Source organism: Lithobates pipiens, unplaced genomic scaffold, assembly GCF_037356315.1.
Source record: "Lithobates pipiens isolate NorthernLeopardFrog02 unplaced genomic scaffold, aLitPip1_a1.2 Scaffold_13, whole genome shotgun sequence".
NCBI lineage: Eukaryota > Metazoa > Chordata > Amphibia > Anura > Ranidae > Lithobates > Lithobates pipiens.
In genome coordinates, this window is record NW_027507718.1 from 412,799,916 (window position 1) to 412,824,281 (window position 24,366).

Below are 24,366 nucleotides of genomic sequence, written 5' to 3' on the forward strand. Positions count from 1 at the left end.
TCAAGACCCTAAACTGAGCTGCAGCAGATATAATAAAATATTTTCAAAAATGTGAGGGGGTGTACTCACATACTGTATATATGTTTAACCACTTAACAACCGCCCTATAGCCAAATGACGGCTACAGGGCGGTTTCTTATCTCTGGGAGGCGGTCATATGACGTCCTTCCAGAATTCCGTTCTCGCGTGCCCCTTGGGGCGCGCACTCGAGAGCATCACGGATCACGGTAAACGGCTGCTCATAGCGGCTGTTTACCACGTGATCGCTCCGTCAAATGACGGAGTGATCACTTGTAAACAAACCAGCGTCATGTTATGACGCCGGTTCCTCCCTCCCCCTCTCTGGACCGATCGGAACAGCGGAGGGGGAAGAGATCGGTGTCAGTAGCGATGTGGGCTGCATCTGCAGTGCCCACATCGCTGCTCACCGAAAATTAACCCCTCAATTCCCTGCCAACACCCTGCAACACCCGCCAACACTCTGCAATGCTCTGCAACACCCGCAAATACCCTGCAACACTCTGCAACACCCGCCAATACCGTGCAACACTGCAATGCTCTGCAACACCCAATATCCTGCAATGCTCTGCAACGCAATACTCTGCAACGCCATACTCTGAGATACCCAGCCATAGTCGGTGATACCCTGCAATACCCAGCCATAGACCCCCCCCGCCCCTCCCGCTGCCCTCCGGTGCTTCTACCGACTCGCCAATACGATCAAATCCAGAATCTTTTTTTTTTTTTTTTTTTTTTTTTTTTCAGGCTTCCCAGCTTAGAGGTGAGATGCGGGGTCTTATTGACCCCATATCTCACTGTAAAGAGGACCTGTCATGCCATATTCCTATTACAAGGGATGTTTACATTCCTTGTAATAGGAATAAAAGTGATCAAAAAATTTATTTTTGGGGAAAAATATGTCAAACTAAAATAAATAAAGCGCCCCTGTCCCCATGTGCTCGCATGCAGAAGCGAACGCATACGTAAGTCCCGCCCACATATGAAAACGGTGCTCAAACCACACATGTGAGGTATCGCTGCGAACGTTAGAGCGAGAGCAATAATTCTAGCCCTAGACCTCCTCTGTAACTCAAAACATATAACCAGTAAAAAAAAAAATAATTAAATCGTCGCCTATGGGGATTTTTAAATATCGACGTTTGGCGCCATTCCACGGGCCTGTGCAATTTTCAAGAGTGACATGTTAGGTATCTATTTACTCGGTGTAACTTCATCTTTCACATTATGCAAAAATTGGGCTAACTTTACTGTGTTTTTTTTTTTTTTAACACAAAAAAATTGCTGCGCAAATACCGTGCGAGATAAAAAGTTGCAACGACCACCATTGTATTCTCCAGGGTGTTTTCTAAAAAAAAAAAACATATAATGTTTTGGGATTCTATGTAATTTTCTAGCAAATAAATGATGATTTTTACATGTAAGAGAGAAATGTCAGAATTGTCCTGGGTGCTCCAGAACGCCTGATGGCACTCCCTGCATGTTGGGCCTCTGTATGTGGCCACACTGTGTAAAAGTCTCACAAATGTGGTATCACCGTACTCGGGAGTAATAGTAGAATGTGTTTTGGGGTGTAATTTGTGGTATGCATATGCTGTGTGAGAAATAAACTGATAATATGACAATTTTGTGAAAAAAAAAAAAAAAGTAAAAAAAAAAATCTTGATTTTGCAAAGAATTGTGGGAAAAAATGACAACTTCAAAAAACTCATCATGCCTCTTACTAAATACCTTGGAATGTCTTCTTTCCAAAAAGGGGCCATTTGGGGGGTATTTGTACTTTTCTGGCATGTTAGGGTCTCAAGAATTGAAATAGGCCGTCAGTACTTCAGGTGTGATCAATTTTCAGATATTGGCGCCATAGCTTGTGGACTCTAACTTTCACAAAGACCAAATAATATCCACCAATTTGTACTTATTTTTACCAAAGATATGTAGTAGTATAAATTTTGGCCAAAATTTATGAAGAAAAAATTAATAATCCGCTAAATTTTATAACAGAAACAAAAAGAAAAAATCTTTTTTTTTACAGAATTTTCTGTATTTTTTCTTTTATAGCACAAAAAATAAAAAACCAAGCGGTGATTAAATACCACCAAAAGAAAGCTCCATTTGTGTGGAAAAAAAGGACAAAAATTTCATATAGGTCCAGTGTTGCATGACTGAGTAATTGTCATTCAAAATGTGAGAGCACCGAAAGCTGAAAATTGGTCTGGTTATTAAGGGTGTTTAAGTGCCCAGTGGTCAAGTGGTTAAAGAATAACAGACTATGTTAAGGGGAAAGCATCGTGCATTTTAAGTAAGCACATATTTTAAAGCAGATATTCCCTGCATCTGAACACCACAAACCAAAAACACTATTTCATAAATTTTTAGTACTCAAATGCAAACTCCGCCATCCATCCATCCATGTCTCCATGCTTTATTTTGTTTGGAATCGCTCTGAAAAACACCTTCTAGTATTTCTGGCCCTGTCCATCTCGAGTAAGGGCAAATGATTGATGCAGCATTTACTTCCAGGAATCAATTTGCCCTTAGCTGAGGCATGCAGGCAGGAGGGTGTGTTTAGCTGAGAAAACCCCTCCTCCCCCCTGAAGATTCCTGTATGACATAATTTGCCTAGGCAAGAAACCAGTAACTGAAGAAATGTAAAATAAAATGTAACACAAGTAAATATGATATACTTTCCTATCAATTTACTAATGCTGATTAAAAATAATCAGTGTTGATTGGAAGAGTAAAATTCCACTTTAACTTTATATTACAGTTCTTTCCTAAAGGATAAGTTACCTTTAAAAAAAAATGTCTTCCCCAAAAACCCACCTCAAAGCCTTAAAGCAGAACTCTGGGATTTTCAAAAAATCCCCCCATTAGTACACCCCCCCCCCCCCCAACACAAAACACTAAACAGTTATTACTAGGAATGCACCGAAATTTCGGCCGCCGAAACATATCGGCCGAAAATGCCCGTTTCGGCAATTTGCCGAAAGGAAAAAAACGGCCGATAATTGAGTCGAAAATGGGGCGGGGTCTTGGGGCGGAACTCCGCCTCCGCCCCGCCCCTGGTCCCGCCCATGATGGGGGTGAATAGCGCAGGACTGATGCAGCCATGATGTTCCCGGCGCTCTATTCAACCAGACGGCTCTCTTCACTGCAGAGGGGCATAGCTGGCGGCATCAGTGGGGGCATAGCTGGCGGCATCAGTGGGGGCATAGCTGGCTGCACTTATCTCTTTTATTATGTCGCCAGTCTCTGACCACCTCCTGTACCATGTCGCCAGTCTCTGACCACCTCCTGTACCATGTCGCCAGTCTCTGACCACCTCCTGTACCATGTCGCCAGTCTCTGACCATCTCCTGTACCATGTCGCCAGTCTCTGACCATCTCCTGTATAAAAATGTTTTTAAAAAACAGTCAGTCGGTATCGGTGCGGTTTCCAAATACAAAGAATTACCGCTCTAAGGTAATGACTTCTCCCAAAACAGCTGTCTCCACAATACCACAGGGTGCTGGCTCTGTTTGCAACAGGAACTGAAGTAGAAAAGATGTAGCTGGATAGCCGCACTCCGAATTATTCAACTTTATTTCAAAAATGTAATTAAAATCATAGCATCTAGGCTGGTAAACAGACTAACTGCACAGCCGCTGACATGTTTCACACCGAACACGGTGCTTAGTCATAGCTAATGAGCAGAATATACATACAGAGCTATACACACACACACACACACACACACACACACACACACACACACACACACAATTAGACAAATGAATAAAATATGTGTATGACAAGATAGCAATTAAGGAAACACCTGTGAACATCCAAAGTCTGAAGATTAACATTTAAATGGATGAAAGGAAAAATACTTTTTCCCCTAAAACACCAAAATCAAGCTGACACGTTGAAAGCATACATAATGGTAATAAATGAATGACATGATAAATCTTATCCTTAGGTGAAGAGGTATAGGTGTAACCTAAAGAAATAAAAAATGACATAAGTAGAAACATTTTTCATTTTGTATGTAAAAAAAAAAAATCGTATCGGTGCTGTTTCGGTATCGGTTTTCGGCCTAGTGTATTTTTCATTTTCGGTATCGGTTTCGGCACCAAAAAACCCATTCGGTGCACCCCTAGTTATTACATTTGTGAAATTTCTTACTGTTTAAGAGATATGACGGATTACATTTTCAGGAAGTCAGTTTTGTGAGTCAAAAAAATGTATCCCATATTCTGGCAAGGAAGAGGTGTTAGAACAGTGATTGCATCATATCCCCTTCTCTCTTTAACTGTAATCAGATTACATTTCCCATGAATCCTTGGGATGGGAGTGAATGTGGGGGAGGTACACTAGGCTTGTACATGTAAATATGAACTCGCCCACTTCAATATAAATCACACCCCTCATTCTGCAGCCAGCAAGCCATACACAACACAAGGTATGATAGGTTACGCCCCCCCCCACCCGCTGTTATGATTGACAGCGCACTGTGCAAATAATGGCACAATTGGCACATTGCGCTGTCAATTATAATAACAGCGGGAAGCGGGACATCAGAGAGCAGCGTTCTTGTATACTATACCCCACACAGTGGGACATCCTGGGTGTGTCATACAAGCGAGTACTGATAATAATCTCCTCTCTGCCTGGAGATAGAGACGGGGGGGGGGGGGGGGCAGATTGCTGGCAGGGAGGAGAAGGGAGGAGAGAGGACACAGGCCGGCACAGACTGAGGACTGGGAGACCCCTTTCCGCCTACAACATGCCTGCTTCCTTGGCTCGGCTTTTCAGGATTACATGGGGGGCGTGTCAGACCGCTGACGGAGCTGAGGAGAGGGATAGCAGCCAGCAGTCTTACAAACAGGAAGTCAGCAGGCAATAGCGTTTTTTTCAGCAAGTTCCGCAGCAAATTACAGAGGAACTACAGAGCTCATAAGAACATGGATGGCAAAGTTGGTGAAGGTAAAAGATCAGCAACAAAGTCATGCTTTAAAGCAGTATTAAACCCCAAATCAAAAATGTCCGTTCTTAAGGGCCATTCACACTAGGAATTGCACAGGAATGTGGCGTGTGTTCCTGTGCGATTCACATGTAGTTCTGTGGAGTGTGATTTCAGCCCATTCATTTTGAATGGACTGAAATTGCACTGCACCAAATATAGTGCATACGCTGCTTTTGGAAATGCACTGCACCTGGATCACAATACTTTTGTACCATGCAATGTGGTGCGGGCAAATGCACTGTCAGGTACATGGGAGCACCGGTTATTGTTTTAATGAAAGCTGCAGATTTCAAATAAAAAAATTACATTAAGATTATAAAGCTTCTATAGATATAAAGCGATTGGATTTACATCTACTTTAATGTGCTATGGTGTGGTGCAATGTCACTAATTTATTAGTCTCCCGATTCACATACCTGGCCAAAACAAATGCAGCCAACCCTCAGCACATGCAACAAAGAACAGCATTGACTTGTGGTGTGTTGGAAAAATAACCATAATGTGGCTCATGGTTACAATAAAAATGATTAGGAAAGCGCAAAAAAAAAAAAAAAAAAAAAAAACACACACACACACACACACACACACACACACACGTACAACACGAGTACAGAAGACGCATGCACAAGTTGGAATGGGCTCTAATACAATTTTATTAGATTATTTCTGCCTGTTGTTCTTTAGGAGCTCACTCCTAATCGATGATCAACCTAATTATTGTAACATTTACATTGTCTGCACAATGTAAGAGCACAATACAGTGACCTTGACATGACCACAGCAAAATACACGGCTCTTAGTCACATCTACTGCAAACAATGTGAAAGGCATGCTTTAATCAACTTCAGTTTTTTTTTTTTTTTAAGTGGTTGTAAAGGTAGAAGATTTTTTTGAACCTACAATGCATTAAAAAGGGTTGTAAACCCTCGTGGTTTTCACCTTAATGCATTATATGCATTAAAAAGGTGAAAAAACATAAATAAAAAAAATAAAATAGAGTGAAAAACCTTTCGTAGTGCAGCAGCAAACCCAAGAGCCCCCCCTTTTACTTACCTGAAGTCCTTGTCTCAGGTTCTCATTAGATAGGTTAATAGCAGTGCAGCCATTGGCTCCCACTGCTGACAATCAAATCCACTGACACGGGAGCCTGGTGTCCCCTTGGAATGCGGCTCTCCGTGGGGGCACTCAGGAAAAGGATCGTCGGTGAGGTACCCCAGAAGGAGAATTAGGGCTACACAAACCCTTGCACAAAAGTGGCAAGTAGAACATGTTTTTTATTTTTTTTAAATAACAAAACCACAAACCTTTACAACCCCCTTAACCTCTTGCCGCTGTAAAGACATATTTGATGACCCATCGCAGTTTGCTACGGAAGTGACATTCCGAACTTCTGTCAGATTACTAAACCTGTGAAATGAGCAGGGTTGCCACTACTTTTAAAATTCAACATCTAAGCAGTCAGACGGAGTTCTAAGTCCTGTATTTCACTATTAGGGATGAGCTTCGAGTTGCCTGTTCAGCGAACAGTGAACAATTTGGGCTGTTCGCAGCAAATTCGAAAAGCCGGAACACCCTGTACAAGTCTATGGGAGAAATCTAAAGTGCAAATTTTAAAGGCTAATATGCAAGTTACTGTCCTAAAAAGTGTTTGGGGACCTGAGTCGTGCTCAAGGGAACATGGATCAATGCAAAAAAAAAAAAAGTTTTAAAAACTGCTGTTTTTTCAGGAGCAGTGATTTTAATAATGATTAAAGTGAAACATTAAAAGTGTAATATTCCTTTACATTTAGTACCTGGGCGGTGTCTGTAGTATGCCTGTGAAGGGGCACATGTTTCCCATGCTTAGGAAAAAAAAAGTCTTTTAAATTCACTTTCCAATTTCGGCTCCTGTAATACAGAGAACACTCAATGAGTGTTCTCTGTATTAGCCGACAATTTATTCATTGATATATATGAAAAAAAAAAAAAAAATAATAATAAAACACGTGGGGGTTCCCCTAAATTCAATTAGCAGGCCCTTCAGGTCTGGTACGGATATTAAGGGGAACCCTGCATCAAATTAAAACCTTTTTTTCCTTGCGAAATGACACTTTGTGCAGGGACAGTTCTAAGCACGGGAAACATGCGTCCCTTCACAGGCATACTATAGACACCGCCCAGGTAAGAAATTTAAAGGAATATTACACTTTTATTGTTTCACTTTAATCATTGTTAAAATCACTGCTCCTGAAAAAACGGCCGTTTTTAAAACTTTTTTTTTGCATTGATCCATGTCCCCTGGGGCAGGACCCAGGTCCCCAAACACTTTTTAGGACAGTAACTTGCATATTAGCCTTTAAAATTAGCACTTTAGATTGTGAACGTTCGAGTCCCATAGACTTTAATAGGGTTCTAAAGTTCACACGAAGTTTAGGTCTGTTTGCAGGTTCTGGTGTGAACCGAACAGGGGGGGGGGGGGGGGGGGGGTTGTAACATGTCCGCTTTCCCCCTTCTTAGTGTATCCTTACAATGAAGGAGTGTGGGGTGTAGCAAGATGCCGGCGACGGAACGTCACTTCAGTAGCAAATTGCGATGGGTCACCGAATATGTCGTTACACCTCCCGCCGGCCATCAGGCGGCACGGTTCTCATTCTGGGAAGGCGTCATATGACGTCCATCCATTTAAACAGGGAATGCGCGTGATCGTGTGCGCGCATCCCTGTTCCTTCGGTGGCAGCATGTCACGAGGGTACCGCTCGCCACCAAGGAGGGTGAACAGGTGTGTACCATGTCCCCAGTCTCTGACCATCACCTGTATAAAAATATTTTTTTTACAAATATTACATATATATTTTTATTTATTTTTTTACATTCTGCAAAAAACATATCCAACAAGGAAAAAATAAAATATAAATAATATTGAATTTCTTCATCAATTTAGGCCAATATGAATTCTGCTACATAATTTTTGGTAAAACAAAATCGTATATTGATTGGTTTGTACAAATGTTATAGTGTCTACAAAATAATCAGATATTTTTATGGAATTTTTAGTTTACTAGTAATAGCACCAATCAACAAATTAAAGTGGGGCTGCGATACTGTGGCAGACAAATTAAATGCCTAACTGACACGTATGACACACTTTTTTGGGAACCAGTGACACCAATACAGTGATCAGTACTAAAAAGTATGCACCGTCACTGTACTAATGACACTGGCTGGGAAGGTGAATCAAGGGGTTAAATGTGTGGCCAACATGTGTTACTGTGTGTGCAGGTTTTTTACTTCCTTTGCAGGAAAAAAAAAAACAATAACAGCACATTGCTGCTGTCAAAACAGTAATGTCTGGAGCTGATCGTTGGATGTCGGTGACCAATCAGGGTCTGGCACCCACCGATTGGTTCGAGCTTCAGCCAATTGCAGTACATCAAGTCCTAGGTACACGATCCTGCGCAGGAGAGCCGCCTTATATGTACTGTATACAGTAGGCAAGCGGTTAACATAGTGACTAGGGAGCACCCAGCAAGGGTTGTACAATATAGCATAAAAGGGCAACGGTCAGGAAAATGGCATACACAGTCCAGTGTACAGAGATCAGATAAAGCAGTCAATAGGACTATGCCAGTCCAATAACATGCCAAGTATAGAACAATATTAGTCTATATAAGATTACATACTAATACAAACTATAATGTCACCAACAGCAAACCACATGCACAGGAGCCAGTCAAGAGACCATGCAGGCTTATGAGGTTACAGTGCCCGCTTCCATTACCCTGCAGTGTTGTCCCTTCCAATCTAGGAGGGCCACTGTCACCCATGAGGTCCCTCTAACCCAGTCTGACTAGCTGCACACTACAGAGCACTGAGCTCTATTCAGAACGTCTCCCAGACATATGAACTAGGCCAATCCAATTAAGTACTTATCTGAGGTTTGTCCTGTTCATAATGAACATTGTCCTGTTTCAAATGGCACTTTATGCACGGCTATACCTCCTTAGACCCAGTCTGTCCTGACAGTATGGTCATCTGCTGACTTGGCACCATCCAAAAGGCAGCTTAACTCTTCAATAGAACAGAGAAGTTGAATCCAATGTTATTTTACTTGACTAAAGCCAGCCATAGACTGTTTAAATCTTTACCAGTTTAGCAAGAAAAGGCTGAGATTGGAACCATGTATGAACAGGCTGAATGTACCCAAGTTGATCGATCAACTTGGGTACAACCAGCCTGCTAGATTTTACATGCGATTATTGAAAGCAGCTGTTATAGCTGCTAGCAATAATCACTGTGTTCTCCCAGAGGAGGGGTTGGGGAAGCCATCTCCGACCGGAGAACACAATGGCTCCATGGGAGGATTCTCCTGTCAACCCGTGTTTGCAGGAAATACATTTTCTCCAACTATGGCCGACCTAAGGACATTTTTCCAGCATTTTGAAGTGCAAGAAGACCATGACTTTCCTAAACCCTGTGTCTCTGAATAACAGACAGTGACACAGGGAACATGCACTAAACAGAAGGGGATGACAGAGGAAGATACCAAAATCAAATTAGTAAACAAGTTATAATGGCCCAACACCACTACTAAATGTCAACATACTACAGAAAACTGATAACCTGATGCAGTTCAACATAAGACATTAAAACACATAAAAGTGGGGCAGAAAGAACCTGCTAGGCCTAGGAGAGGGGTCAGATTGAGAAAGGAGATCTGCGATCTGGGCTTTTACCTGCCATTTTCTGCCGATGGATGCTCTGGGGTGGGGGTGTTTGGAGCCCCCTATCCCCTCCCTTATCTACACCACAGAGTTGTAAGGTTATCTCGCTAGAGGAATCACCTTCACCTCCTGCTCTACCTGCAACTCAAAGTCTGTATTTCCCCATCATTTTGAATTGGTTAAGCTGACCATTCCTGCTAAACTGGCCAACATTTGAGCTGTAGATTGGCCTGCAAGCACCACTCAACAAAACTCAATTAAAAATTGGTTGGAAACCGGATGGCAAATTACTGGCTGAGCAGCAACATCATCATATCAGATGCAGTGACTGTTCATGTATTCAGACATCTGTGGGTGCAGTGACCGCCTGAGTACAATAGCCGGCATGGAAGATTCCTCCATCTGCCATTATCGCAGATGGGGGAACTGACTGATTCTCTTGTTCAGCCAATGGAATTTATTTTTTATTTTTTTAAGTTAATAAAGGAAAAGCTTGAAAAACAAAAAAACTTCTGCCAAGTGGACAATAAATTGAAAGGTTAACGGGTTTCTCGCCCATTAGAAGTTGAACTGTTGGTACTGTGCATAAGTTTACATACCCTGACAGAATTTAAGATTTCTTGGCCATTTATTATCAGATCAACTGTGTTTACTCTTTTCAAAATCATGACAACAAACTACCCAAATTACCCCGATTACAAGTTTACACACCCTGGTGATTTTGTCCTGATAACATGCACAGAAGTTGACACAAAGGGGTTTGGATGGCTATTAAAAAGGTAACCATGCTCACCTGTGATCTGTTTGCAGATAAGGGAAAAAGGGACATAAAACAGAAACACAGAAAAGGGACATAAAAAAAATTAAAAAAAAAGTAAAAATAAAAAAATAAAAAGATATCCAAGGAATTGAGAATGTCAAATCAGCAGTGTTCAAACTAATCAAGAAGTGGAAAATTAAGGGTTCTGTTGAAAACAAACCTGATAACAGGTAGACCAACTAAATTTTCAGCCACAACTGCCGGGAAAATTGTTCGGGATGCAAAGAAAAACCCACAGATAACTTCAGGTGAAATAAAGGACTCTGAAAAAACGTGTTAGCCATTACTACGCAAATGCCACAAAGAATCCCGCTTACAACATGCCAAACAGCACAGAGACAAGCATCAAACCTTCACAAAGTCATTTGGAGTGATGAGACCAAAATTTAGCTTTTTGGGCACAACCATAAACACTACATTTGGAGTCAACATGGCCTATGATGAAAGGTTCACCATTCCTACTGTGAAACACAGGGCTGGATCGCTGATGTTTTGGGGATGTGTGAACTACAAAAAAATAAAAAAAAATAAAAAAAAAAGGCACAGGAAATCTGGCAAAAATTGATGGCAAAATGAATGCAGTATGTCGGTATCAAAAAATACCGGAGGAACATTTGCATTCATCAGCCAGGAAGCTGCGCATGGGACGTACTTGGACATTCCAACATGACAATGATCCAAAACACAAGGCCAAGGCGACCTGTCATTGGCTACAGCAGAATAAAGTGAAGGTCTAGGAGTGGCCATCTCCGTCTCCTGACCTCAAGATCATTGAACCCCTCTGGGGAGCTTTACCATCTGGTAAGATAAAGAGCCTCATCCACAAATACCACAAAAGACTTCAAGCTGTCATTGATGTTAAAGGGGGCAATACACAGTATTAGGAACTGGGGTATGTAAACTTTTGATCAGGGTCATTTGGGTAGTTTGTTATCATTACGATTTAAAAAAATAAAAATAAAAAAAGTGTAAACGCAGTTTGATAATAAATGGCTTCAGCCAAACACTAACCATGAGTGCCGGATCACACAGGGGCAACCCGACATACAGCACGACTTTCCAAGGCGATTTGGGGGCGACTTAAGCGCAACTTAAAGTTGCCTCCAGGACAGACGACTTTGGCTGTGGCCAATCACAAAATAGTCAGCTCTGTGGGAGGGAGGGGGTTGCCTGGGTAAACGTGGGAAGTACCTTGGTAAATTATTTTCTTTTTCCTGTAAAATCACTTCAATATAGATGGAGATCCAACTTGGAGGCAACTTCCATTGAAATCTATGGGTATAAGTTGCCTTGAAGTATTACAGGAACATTTTCTGAAGTTGGGGCGACTTCAGTAGTGTACATGAAGACAGCTCTCATTAACTATTATTTAATGTTCTTGAGGTCTGACATGTCGCTGTGAACTGAGCCTTAAGTGAAAGAAAAGTTTTTGTTATTATTCATATTCTCTGAAAAATGGCAAAGAAATCATAAATTCTGCCAGGGTATGTAAACTTATGAGCACAACTGCATGTGACCCAAAAGCAGAAAAGCAAAAATGAGAAACTAACTCCTGTCCATAGAACAATTTACCATTCAAAATTCGGCCATTACATGATGGCAAGCTAGTTTGCTCTCACGACCTTCTGTTCGTTTTCCAAAAACAAGTTTTAAAGCGGAGGTCCACCCTAAAGTGGACCTTCCGCTCATTGGAATCCTCCCCCCCTCCGGCGCCACAATTGCCACCTTTCAGGGGGGAGGGGGGTGCCGGTACCTGTACAGTACAGGTATCTGCACCCACTTCCGGGATAGCTCTCTGCGGAAAGGGGCGTAGATCTACGCCCCTTTCCGAAAGTCCCCCGCTGCCTGCTGGGAAACACACAGATCCCAGAGGCAGCGGGTCCATCCTTATTGCGCAGCACGACTCGCGCATGCGCAGTAGGGAACCAGGAAATGAAGCCGAAAGGCTCCACTTCCTGATTCCCATACCCAAGATGGGGGCAGCAGCACCCGAGAGACGATCGAGAGATCGGCTTCGGGTGCCGACATCGCGGGCTCGCTGGGCGGGTAAGTGTTCTTATTTTAAAAGTCAGCAGCTGCAGTATTTGTAGCTGCTGGCTTTAAAAAAAAATAAAAAAAAATAAATAAAAACGGCGGAACTCCCGCTTTAATGATTTTTTCGACTGGTGTATGGCTAGCATAAGTCTCCATTCACAGTTGTGCAACTTTGTGATGCAACTTTGATGCAATTTTTCTTTGGATGGGTGTGACTTGGATGCAACTTTGGCAAAGACTAATGATAATGAACAACTGTCACATGTATAACATTCAGGTGCAACTTTCATGCAAGGTTTAAGGTTTACATTGCAGCCTATGGCACTCAATCTAAAGATAGTTTTCCCATTTAAGATACAATAATAATAATAAAGTTTATTCAGCATGAAATGGAGCTTAGTTATGTAGCATGAGGCTTTATATTCTGCAATATTTACATTTTTGGTAAACCCATTTAATGGATTCCAAGCTCTGCAAGCTGAGATAACTGCATTGATGCATTCACACACACATTTCACAGTAACTATAAGATAAGAAAAGTTCAGGAATATTCCTTTATCCCATTGTTTTGCAAATCTATCTACGCTACAAACTGTATAATGATTGAATCAGTTCTATCGCTGTTTTACTAACCTGACAGCTTATTATTATAAATAGAAACCTTAATTTTGTTTGCAAATATTAAAGATTCTAACTACCAGCAAGAATAAGTCCTTCCATTTAAAAAGAGCACCTGTCATTTCAGATCCATCAGGGCAGCGCCTGTTAGCGGGCATCCAATCACCTGCTGTCGCCACGTCCCTCACCTTGTTGTGTCACTGCCACATCACCAGCCGTCCCATTAAAGGGAATGGGACTGTCAGTGAGTCAACAGCGGGAGCTGCTGCAGGACAGAGACGACAGTTGCTTTTTAAAAATTATGATTTAAATTAAGTCGATTTAAAATCAAGCCTTTTTATTAGTGATTTAAAATGCAGATTACCAATCATTAAGCTGGGCTGATAGCCCCCTATCCCCCCCCCTCATATCTACACCCCCACTGACCTGGCCAAATTATGATATGTGTATACTCCGCTTTAGATGTGGGGGCCGCATTTGTTTTCTTTTAGTTTCCTCCCCTCGGTGTTCATTTGGTGATTTGCCAGTAGCTCACTTCCTGTATTAGACGCCCCCACTGTGGGTGAAGGAGAAATAGAGACACCTTTGTCAGCAGTATTGTCAGTCTGAAGTGTTAGATATACTAGCAGATTTAGATACAGTAACAAATTGAAGCCAAACTCCAGCTAATACTTTATAAAGCAGTTACAGTAGCTGTGTTGCTTTTAGAATACCTAGATGCCATTAGTAAAAAGGGTAGGGAACCTTGGCTCTCCAGCTGTTTTGAAACTACAAGTCCCATGAGACATTGCAAGACCCTAACAAATCACATGCATGACGGGATTTGTAGTTTCAAAACAGCTGGAGAGCCGCCAGGTGAAAAGGAAAGGGAAAAAAAAAACGAAAAAAAAAACGAAAACAGCCATCATATCCAAGAATTGACAAGCTGCAATAAAATAAAAGGTTTGCTTTTGGGTGTATTACTGCTTCCAAGTGGTTGTCTTTAGTTTATACTTACCTGAGGTGTGCAATGTGATTACACAGCCCGGCCTGAACCTTGTCGTCTCAGGTCCCGGCGCTCCTGGCTACTCCCCTCCACTAAGTGCCCCCATAGTGAGCAAATCTATTTGGGGCACTTGAGCATGCTCATTCCTAAACCTTGCTGTCCGAGTCTGACGCAGATAGCAAGACTCAGCCATGCCTGCCAGCAAAGCCAGCGAGACCAGTAAGTGAGAGGAGAGAAGAGCTGCAGACAAGCACAATGCTGGGTCAAATGAGGGCATAGGTGAGTACTACAGGATGAGAGGGGATACTACTACCGAAAACATGCATATTAAGTAAAAAAAAATATTTAGGCTGTAGAACCACTTTAAGGCTCCCAACTCAATCTTGATAACATAAATCACGGTCCGTGACTTGCTAACTAGAGGGTATCAAAGAAACGTGTTGATGTACATAAAGCACAAGCATACAATATCCATTTGAAGATCAGGCCTTTTCTGGCACCTTTTTGCTTACATGTAACAATCAGTATTTGCTAGAAGATTTTAAAACACAAACGTTAAATTTACTTTTTTTTAAAGTAGAGGCTCTGGAGAATAAATTGGTGGGTGCTGCAATTTTTGTATGTCATAAAGGTATTTGCACAGCAATTAAAAAATAATAATAAAAATTATATATATATATATATATATATATATATATATATATATATATATATATATATATATATATATATATATATATATATATATATATATATATATATATTTTCACTTTTTTTGAATTTTAGGAAAGGAAAAAAATAAATAAAACATAACTAGAGGTGTTTTGGCGCCGAAAGCAAAATGCAGGATGCACTTAGCCAAAGACTGAAAAAAAATTAAAATTGTTATATATAAAATTGTATTATATTTGACTTTTTAATTAATATCAAATTGAAATGAATAGGAGTTTATTGTTGGCCATTATTGGCACCTTTAGCGCAAGAAAAAGGGTATCCCTTTAAATTCTATGTATGTCTGCACACTAGTGCACTAAGGCCCTTTCACACAGATAAGTTTTTCCAGCGTTTTTTCCTTGCAAGAAAAACGTTTTCCCTGTAAATCCTATTGGACCTTTTATACCACTGCATTACAGGTGCAGTGCGTTTTTTTAAAGTTCTACGTGCTGCATCCAAAAATGCAGCTTCCTATTAAAATTAATGGAAATAGCAAAATCACAGTAAAAACGCACTGCGATTTTGTGTTTTTGAGTGACATGTCCATTTTTCACAAGTGCAGGCAACCCCAAAAAAATGCACAGCAAACGCATCCGAAACCCAGCAAAATCACAGGTTACCACTTTAGCTTAACACAAGAGGTTTGGTGCTAGAATGTAAATACCTCGCATGTCCAGAATGTCATGGCCAATCAGAAGGCTGATGAAGGAGGTGTGGTTTGGCCTCTGAAATGCATTCTGATTGGCCACAGCATCCTGGACATATGACAGTTCCTTTGACAGATAGAGTCTCCCGCAGCTTCGCTCTACAACTTGCCTGGATTCCGTCTTCGCTGCACTTTCTCCAGCGGTTCTAGTGGGGACTGAACTTTGGACTGGGGGCTCCATACTGAGCCTGTTTTATGCCCATTACCAATGATGTCTGAGTGTAACACGATTTCATTTTAACCCTTTTATTGAATAAAAATTGCTACACTATTGGCGGCTTGGAGCCTCTGTCTCCCTCTCATCTCTTGCATTGCAGGGAACCACATGCGATTCAGACAGGAATCAAATCAAGATTGCAAGAGCTTAGTATTGGTGTGACCCTACTTCCCACCACTGAGCTCTTGTATTCTGACACTGGGGAGACTTCCACATTTGAAACACTGACGGCTATAGCCTGCAACACTGATCAAGTAGGGGGGGAAGAAAAAAAATAAATAAAAAAAAAACGGACAGGCTGGTTGTACAGAAGTTGACTAATAGATCAATTTCTGTACAACCAGTCTACCCATACATGAATTGAAATAATTCCAGTTCCTGCTGAAACTGACAAATTTCAATGTATGCTGCCTTAAGTCACCTCCTCCCCATCCATTTTAACCCCTTAAAGCCTGCACCACATGCATTGCAAGAGGTAATAGCACGGCCCATTCACCTTGAGTGGGTCATGTTTGGAAAGCAGTACTGCCCACCAAGTATGACGGTGGGGATCGTTTTTGTGACAGCAGCATGTGTCCCCAGATGGCCTTTGCAGCATTGAATGTGTAGATGGGGGACTCAAGTCCTTTTCTTTCATTCAACCTGCCGGCTGAACTAAAAAATAAAATGAAATGCATAATGTATGGGCTGCCTAAGCCCAATACACCCACCTGAAGAAGTTTGAGATTCAGTGCTAATGAAAGTGAAATGTGAGGAGAATGGCGCAGACCTGGTGACAGGAAGCGATGTGTGAGGAATTACAATCATCCACGCCTGGATTTGTGATACGATACTTTTAATGGCAGTCTACTGACTGGAATAGTACCAGCTGATTGGAGAAAAGCCAACGTAGCACCAATATTTAAAAGGGGCCCAAAATACATCCCTGGGAATTACATACCAGTTAGCCTAACATCAATAGTATGCAAGATCTTGGAGGGGATGATAAGGAATTATATACACAGTTTTAGCAATTAGAACAGTATCATCAGCAGTAATCAGCATGGATTCATGAAGAATCGTTCTTGCCAAACCAATCTATTAACCTTCTATGAGGAGGTGAGTTGCCATCTAGATAAAGGAAGGCCCGTAGACGTGGTGTATCTGGATTTTGCAAAAGCATTTGACAGCGTTCCCCATAAATGTTTACTGTACAAAATAAGGTCCATTGGCATGGACCATAGGGTGAGTACATGGATTGAAAACTGGCTAAAAAGGGGAGTTCAGAGGGTGGGGATAAATGGGGATTACTCGGAATGGTCAGGGGTGGGTAGTGGGGTCCCCCAGGGTTCTGTGCTGGGACCAATCCTATTTAATTTGCTCATAAATGACCTGGAGGATGGGGTAAACAGTTCAATCTCTGTATTTGTGGACAATGCCAAGCTAAGTAGGGAAATAACTTCTCTGCAGGATGTGGAAACCTTGCAGGAACATCTGAACAAATTAATGGGGTGGGCAACTACATGGCAAATGAGGTTCAATGTAGAAAAAGTTAAAATAATGCATTTTGGGTGGCAAATATGAATGCAATCTATACACTGGGGGGGAACCTCTGGGGGAATCTAGGATGGAAAGAGAACCTGGGGGTCTTGGTAGATGATAGGCTCAGCAATGGCATGCAATGCCAAGCTGCTGCTAACAAAGCAAACTATATTGGCATGCATTAAAAACAAAGGGATTAAAGCGGAGAGCCGACAATTTTTTTTTTTTTTTTTTTTTTTTAAGTCAGCAGCTACAAATACTGCAGCTGCTGACTTAAAATATGAACACTTACCTGTCCAGGGCACCCGCGATGTCTGCACCCGAAGCCGATCTGTCCCTTGGCTCTCAGGCGGAGGCGCCGCCATCCTCGGTATGGTAATCAGAAAGTGAAGCCTTGTGGCTTCACAGCCTGGTTTCCTACTGCGCATGCGTGAGTCGCACTGCGCGATCAGACTGGTCCTTGCTGTCTTCTGGGACCTGTGTGTCTTCCAGAAGACAGTGGGGGGGGGGGGGGGGGGGAGGGCAGAGGAGGCTCCGGACATGGCACAGATACTGTGGCTATCTATGCCCAGAAGTGGGAGCAAATACCTGGATTAGACACGTATTTATTCCCCTTCCCCCCTGAAAGGTGGCAAATGTGACACGGGGGGGGGGGGGGGTTGAATTCTGAAAAGCAGAAGTTTAATTTTTGGGTGGAACTCCACTTTAACTTCAGAGATAAAACGATAATTCTCCCGCTCTACAAGACTCTGGTCCGGTCTGGAGGATATCAGTTATGAGGAAAGGTTGCGAGTAGGGATGCACCGAATGGGTTTTTTGGTGCCCAAACCGATACCGAAAATGAAAAATACACTAGGCCAAAAACCAAAACCGATACTGATACCGATACAGCACCGATACCGAAAATGACTGTTTTACTTTTTTTTTAAATATTTTTATACAGGAGATGGTCAGAGACTGGCGACATGGTACAAGAGGTGGTCAGAGACTGGCGATATGGTACAAGAGGTGGTCAGAGACTGGCGACATGGTACAAGAGGTGGTCAGAGACTGGCGACATGGTACAAGAGGTGGTCAGAGACTGGCGACATGGTACAAGAGGTGGTCAGAGACTGGCGACATGGTACAAGAGGTGGTCAGAGACTGGCGGCATGGTACAAGAGGTGGTCAGAGACTGGCGGCATGGTACAAGAGGTGGTCAGAGACTGGCGGCATGATACAGAAGAGGGTCAGAGACTGGCGGCATTGGTACAGGAGGTGGTCAGAGACTGACGACATGATAAAAGAGATCAGTGTGTTGTCCCCTGTGCAGCCAGTGTGTTTGTCCCCTGTGCAGCCAGTGATACAGCGAAGAGAGAGGAGAACCGCCTCCGCCGTCTGGTTCAATAGAGCGCCGGGAACATCACAGCTTTAATTTCAATAGCGGTGTGTTCCCCCGTCGCGCACCGTCGCATACAGCCCCTCCCCCTTGTCCGGGGAACTGTGATAGACAGATCACACGTCCAATATGGACGGGTAATCTGTCTATCACAGTTCCCCGGACAAGGGGGAGGGGCTGTATGCGACGGCGCGCGACGGGGAACACACAGCTATTGAAATTAAAGCTGTGATGTTCCCGCCGCTCTACTGAGCCAGGCGGTCGGAGGCGGCTCTCCTGCATTATAGATCTCCCATGATGGGCGGCACCAGGGGCGGAGCTCCACCCCGCCCAGGCCCCGCCCCATTTTCAGCTCAATTATTGGCCGTTTTTTCCCTTTCGGCAAATTGCCGAAAAGGGCATTTTTGGCCGATATGTTTCGGCGGCCGAAATTTCGGTGCATCCCTAGTTGCGAGCACTGAACTTATTCTCTCTGGAGAAGAGACGCTTGAGAGGGGATATGATTTCAATTTACAAATACCGTACTGGTGACCCCACAATAGGGATAGGCATCGATAGTTTCAAAACACTATTAACAACTATTAAGCACCTGAGCGACCACAACATACAGGGATATACAATGTAATACTGACATATAATCACACACATAGGTTGGACTGGTCTTTTTTTAACCTCAACTATGTAACTATGTAATATAAATAAATAAATAAATCAGTGCGGAAGCTGTAGGCGGTGTAATTAAATAAAATTGGAGGTATTTTTATTCGCGGGTTGGCAGATGATTGAGAAGAACTGGTTATGAGTTAATCACAGGTGGAGAACATGACACTGTGTGAAGGACACAAAGCCTGCCTGTGTGACTGGGAACACCAAGGCCATTCAGGAGCAAAAAGGAAAACACTACACACTCCATGGGGGTTGTATTGATTTCAGAAGGCTGCCTATAGACAAAAAAAGTAAAAAATTCCCAATCGGTGTGACACCACACTGATTTCCAAAAGTAGTTCCTGCACTACTTTTGGTTACTTTAGGCCACTTTCACTTTGAAGTGCTTTACAGGCATTTTAGCTCTAAAAATAACACTTGCATAGCGCCTGTAAAGGGCCTCTCCTGTCACTCCAGTGTAAAAGCCCGAGTGCGGTGCACTTGCAGGACACTAGAAAAAGTCCTGCAAACAGCATCTTGGGAGCGGTGCGGGAGTGCTGTATACACCGCTCCTAAACCACCCTGCCCATTGAAATTAATGGGCAGTGCTGCCTGAAGCACCTGCAAAGTGCTTTTGGCAGTGGCGCTACATGGGTGGTAGTATCCCTTTCTTCGGCCGCTAGCGGGGGTTAAAAGTGCCCCACCAGCGGCCGAAAAGCACCACTAAAAAGACGGTAAAGCCCTGCTAAACCTAGCGCCGCCTTACCGCCCCAGTGTGAAAGTAGCCTTAGGGGCGATTTCAATAGACATCTGTGCATGAACCCGCGCAGACGTCTTTCAAATCACCACCGAACTCGCAGGTTTGAAAACAGCTGAACTCACACGGATTTCAAACCTGCGTTCAGCGGAAACGTACCCTAAAAGTATAACTAAAAACAAAAAACTTTTATTCGTTTTGGATAGAGTGGAGAGGGATTAGAACACCAGTTTTTATTGCCGTCTGTGTCTCTGTAAGGCTCGGTTCACACAGGACGCGGCACGACTTGCAGCGCCGCGACCTGCCGCGACCTCAGCGGCGACTTGCAAAACGACTTCTGTATAGAAGTCAATGCAAGTCGCCCGAAGTCGCCGCAAAAGTAGTACAGTAACCTTTTTTCTAAGTCGGAGCGACTCGAGTCGCTCCTATTAGAACGGTTCCGTAGTACAGAATGGGGGCGACTTGTCAGGCGGCGAAGTCGTCTGGACAAGTCGCCCCTGTGTGAACCGGGGCACACTCTTGTTTTGTCCATTATTGAAAGGGAAAATAAAAGAAAATCCCATCTTTCGGGTTGTCCCCAGAAAAGTAAGAAAGGAGAAATCATCCAATGGGGACACTAGTTCTGGTGACCTGGGGGTCCCCAAGGGATTCCCCTAATTTGTGGGGGGATTTCCTCTCACTTCCTGTTTATGGGACAGGAAGTGAAGGGAAATCTCCCCAATGGGACAAGGATGGAAAAAAAAAAAAAAAAAAAAAAAAAAAAAAACTTACAGGGGTTATACCCTCCCATACTCTATCCAAAAAAAAAAAAATCTGCCTATATAAAAAAAAAAAAAAAAAAAAAAAAAAACACACACACACACACACACAACAAGGACAAACCTAAACAATGCTTTCAATTTGTATCCAGTCAGGCAGGCTCTTGTACTACATAGTAATGTAGATCTAAAAGGAAATTGTACAGTGTATGGTCACTATTCACATACAAGTAAACCCAATCACTAAAATCTCACACACACACACACACAAAAAAAAATAAAAAAAAAAATAAAAAAAAAAGTTTAACAAGCTTAGCCCTGATTACGTATTCACATTGGAAACCAAAAATACTGCTGGGGTGGATAATATGAAGGTTCTTCAGGCACTTCCCCTTATCGGGTGACAATGCTCTTTTCTTGTTCTGCATGGTCTCCCTGTCACATGGGCTTCTGATAAGAGGATGTTTCAACACACATTAGACAGACATGACCCACTAATGGTATCTGGATTCAGGGAACTGTTCTGAGAAATGCCATGCAGCCATCTCTGGAGTGCATGCGTGTAGACCAGAAGTAGCTGCAAAGAAGCTGCAGGAAATCAGCAGCATAGAGGTGCAACCAGGAATGAATATATATATATTTTTTTAATAATACATGCCATTTGTTTGTGACACATTAAGCTTTAACTTATGAAATTGTATTCAATGAAATATTATTAGATTATTACATCTACTTCAGGCCTGCGAAAGGTAACCTATGCACTATCCAACGGCTGTTCCATGTGCAAATCTTATGCTATGGATGGCCAGTTAAAAGCTGACAAGACTTGCAAAGCCTGTCTGTGTACAATCGGACCGGCCTCAGGGCAAGCTACACACGGGTCACATAATGATGGGCAAGCTGCTCCTAGGACAACAACACTGTTCAGATTTTCAGCCAACAATGGCTGCCCGCCCCCCCCCCCCCTATAGACACAGGACTTTCGGCTATCAACAGCTGAGGGCCCCATAGACATATGATGTTTAGCTAGGAGTCATGGGGTGGGCCCCAGACATATTACTTTTAGCTTAAAGTGCCTGGGGGCTCCATAAAATTCAAATTTTCCACCAACAGTGGCCCCCCAATAGACACGTGGTTTTCTGCCAACAGTGGCTTTGCCCCCCTATAGACATCTGATTTTCCGCCAACAGTGGCTGGGGCCCCCCAATAGACCCCTGATTTTCTGCCAACAGTAGCTTGGGGCCCCCCATAGACATCAGATTTTCCGCCAACAGTGGCTGGGCCCCCCCTATAGACATCTGATTTTTATGCAACATTTGCTAGATCCCCCCCAAAATTATCTGAATTTCAGCTAACAGTGGATGGGGGGGGGGGGCACACACACGTGATCATTGCTCAATTCACCCCCAAAAGCCCCGGATCTGACAACGGACCTCCATGTCCATAGCAGCCATATTCAGCCTGCTTTATCTGAACAGGATTCTGCTACAGACATCTTCCCAACCTTCATCTCCTGATTACCAGCTCACCCCAGATTTCATCTCTGTGACCCCGAGCTGAAACTTTTACATTTTTTTTCCTCCCAAATCTCAGTAGTCCTTCATACCATCAATGAGCACAGGATTGGATGTGATGATTGGATAATGTGCCAAAAAACAAAAATAATAAAAAAACAAAAAACACAAAAAACACAGCTCATAAACAATTATTATACAATCAATTGTTAAGTTGCTATTATAATGATCCCATCAATGACCTGCAATGTAGAACTTCTGAAAACTAAGGATGAATCAGTTCAGTGTGGGGGAGGGTACATAAGCTGCAATAAGTGAAAGAACTACAAGTCCCAGGCTGCCCCGATGAGGAATGCTGGGGTGAGATGCTGCCAGCTGTACACAGATCATCGCTGGTGCTTTCAATTTCCTAATCCCCCCGCCCCCTCCCCATTACACACAATGGAGAGTGTGATCCGGATGACCTCAGTGGCCCGCACAGCATCACACGGCTCTCACCATGCCCGGGACTCCTCCACATCAGCGGCCTGTCCGGTCCATGGTCCGCTCTCCCCGTACACATACAAGTCTCCCGGCCCGACTCTCTATCATTGGGTAAGAGCCGCTCTGTGTGTGCCCGGGGCTCGGGTTCAGGGAGGCGCGTCTCAGCCAATCACCGCCGGCCTCTCAGTGATGAACTATTTCGAGTCTCCTCCCCTTCCAGGCAGAGCAGAGCAGAGCAGCATTCTCTGTCCTCAGGGTGTCACACACACCTGGATGGGGAAGAATGTGTCACCAATGGAAAACCTTTTTTTTCTTTTTATTTATTTATTTAATATTTATATATTTACTTTATAAATATCACTAGATTCGGATACTTATAGAATAAAGTGTATTTATATAATTAATGAGATAGACATCCTCTTTAAGTAATGTTTTACGCAACAGAGTGGTTTTCAGTTGTTTATAGACCTGTAAACATGTCACATTTCAGGTTAGGGTCACACAAAGGTTGGGATTGCAGGGGTGACATTAAAGTGATTGTAAAGTAGAGACAGCTTTCACGCTGAGGTGGTTTTCAGGCATTTTAGCGCTAGAAATAGTGCCTGTAAAGCACCTGAAATCTCCCACCCATTCATTTCAGTGCAATGGCGGCTGGCGCTTTTGGGGGGTGCAAACAAACTGATAAATTCTGGGAAAAAAAACATCAATTGCAGCCTCACTGAACCATCCATTACCCCCACTGTGCCATCAATTGCCGCCACTGTGTCATCAAACGCAGCCACTGTGTCATCAAAGGCAGCCACTGTGCCATCAATTGCCACCACTGTGCCCATCAAATGCAGCCACTGTGCCATCAAACACAGCCACTGTGCCATCAAACGCAGCCACTGTGCCATCAAACACAGCCACTGTGCCATCAAATGCAACTACTGTGCCATCAAACACAGCCACTGTACCCATCCATTGCCGCCACTGTGCCATCAAACGCAGCCACTGTGCTATCAAACGCAGCCACTGTGCCCATCAATTGCCGCCACTGCTCCATCAAACGCAGCCACTGTGCCATCAGATGCAGCCACTGTGCCCTATAAAATGCAGCCACTATGCCCATAAATTGCAGCCACTGTGCCATCAAATGCAGCCACTGTGCCCCATAAAATGCAGCAACTGTGCCCCATAAAATGCAGCCACTGTGCCCATCAATTGCCGCTAACTGTGCCATCAAACACAGCCACTGTGCCATCAAACGCAGCCACTGTGCCCATAAATTGCCACCACTGTGCCATCAAATGCAGCCACTGTGCCCATCAATTGCCACCACTGTGCCATCAAACATAGCCACTGTGCCCATCGATTGCCGCCACTGTGCCCATCAATTGTCTCCACTGTGCCCATCAATTGCTCCCACTGTGCCCATCAATTGCCGCCACTGTGCCCATCAATTGCCGCCACTGTGCCCATCAATTGCTCCCACTGTGCCCCATCAAGCACA

The 24,366-nt window shown here is 43.3% G+C and overlaps 1 protein-coding gene across 2 annotated transcripts in view; it reads right to left on the reverse strand.

Moving 5' to 3' along the window:
• Window positions 1-23,043, reverse strand: part of ATP10D (ATPase phospholipid transporting 10D (putative)) — a 148,430-nt gene extending 125,387 nt beyond the window's left edge. The window contains exons 1-2 of one of the 2 annotated variants that reach the window (XM_077477535.1): window positions 22,890-23,043; window positions 13,623-13,752 (exon numbers count right to left, since the gene is read on the reverse strand). The gene's annotated coding sequence lies outside the window, so the exon portion shown is untranslated. The remainder of the gene's footprint in view (window positions 1-13,622; window positions 13,753-22,889) is intronic. The other variant, XM_077477534.1, reaches the window with a different exon arrangement.
• Window positions 23,044-24,366: the final 1,323 nt, after the last annotated feature.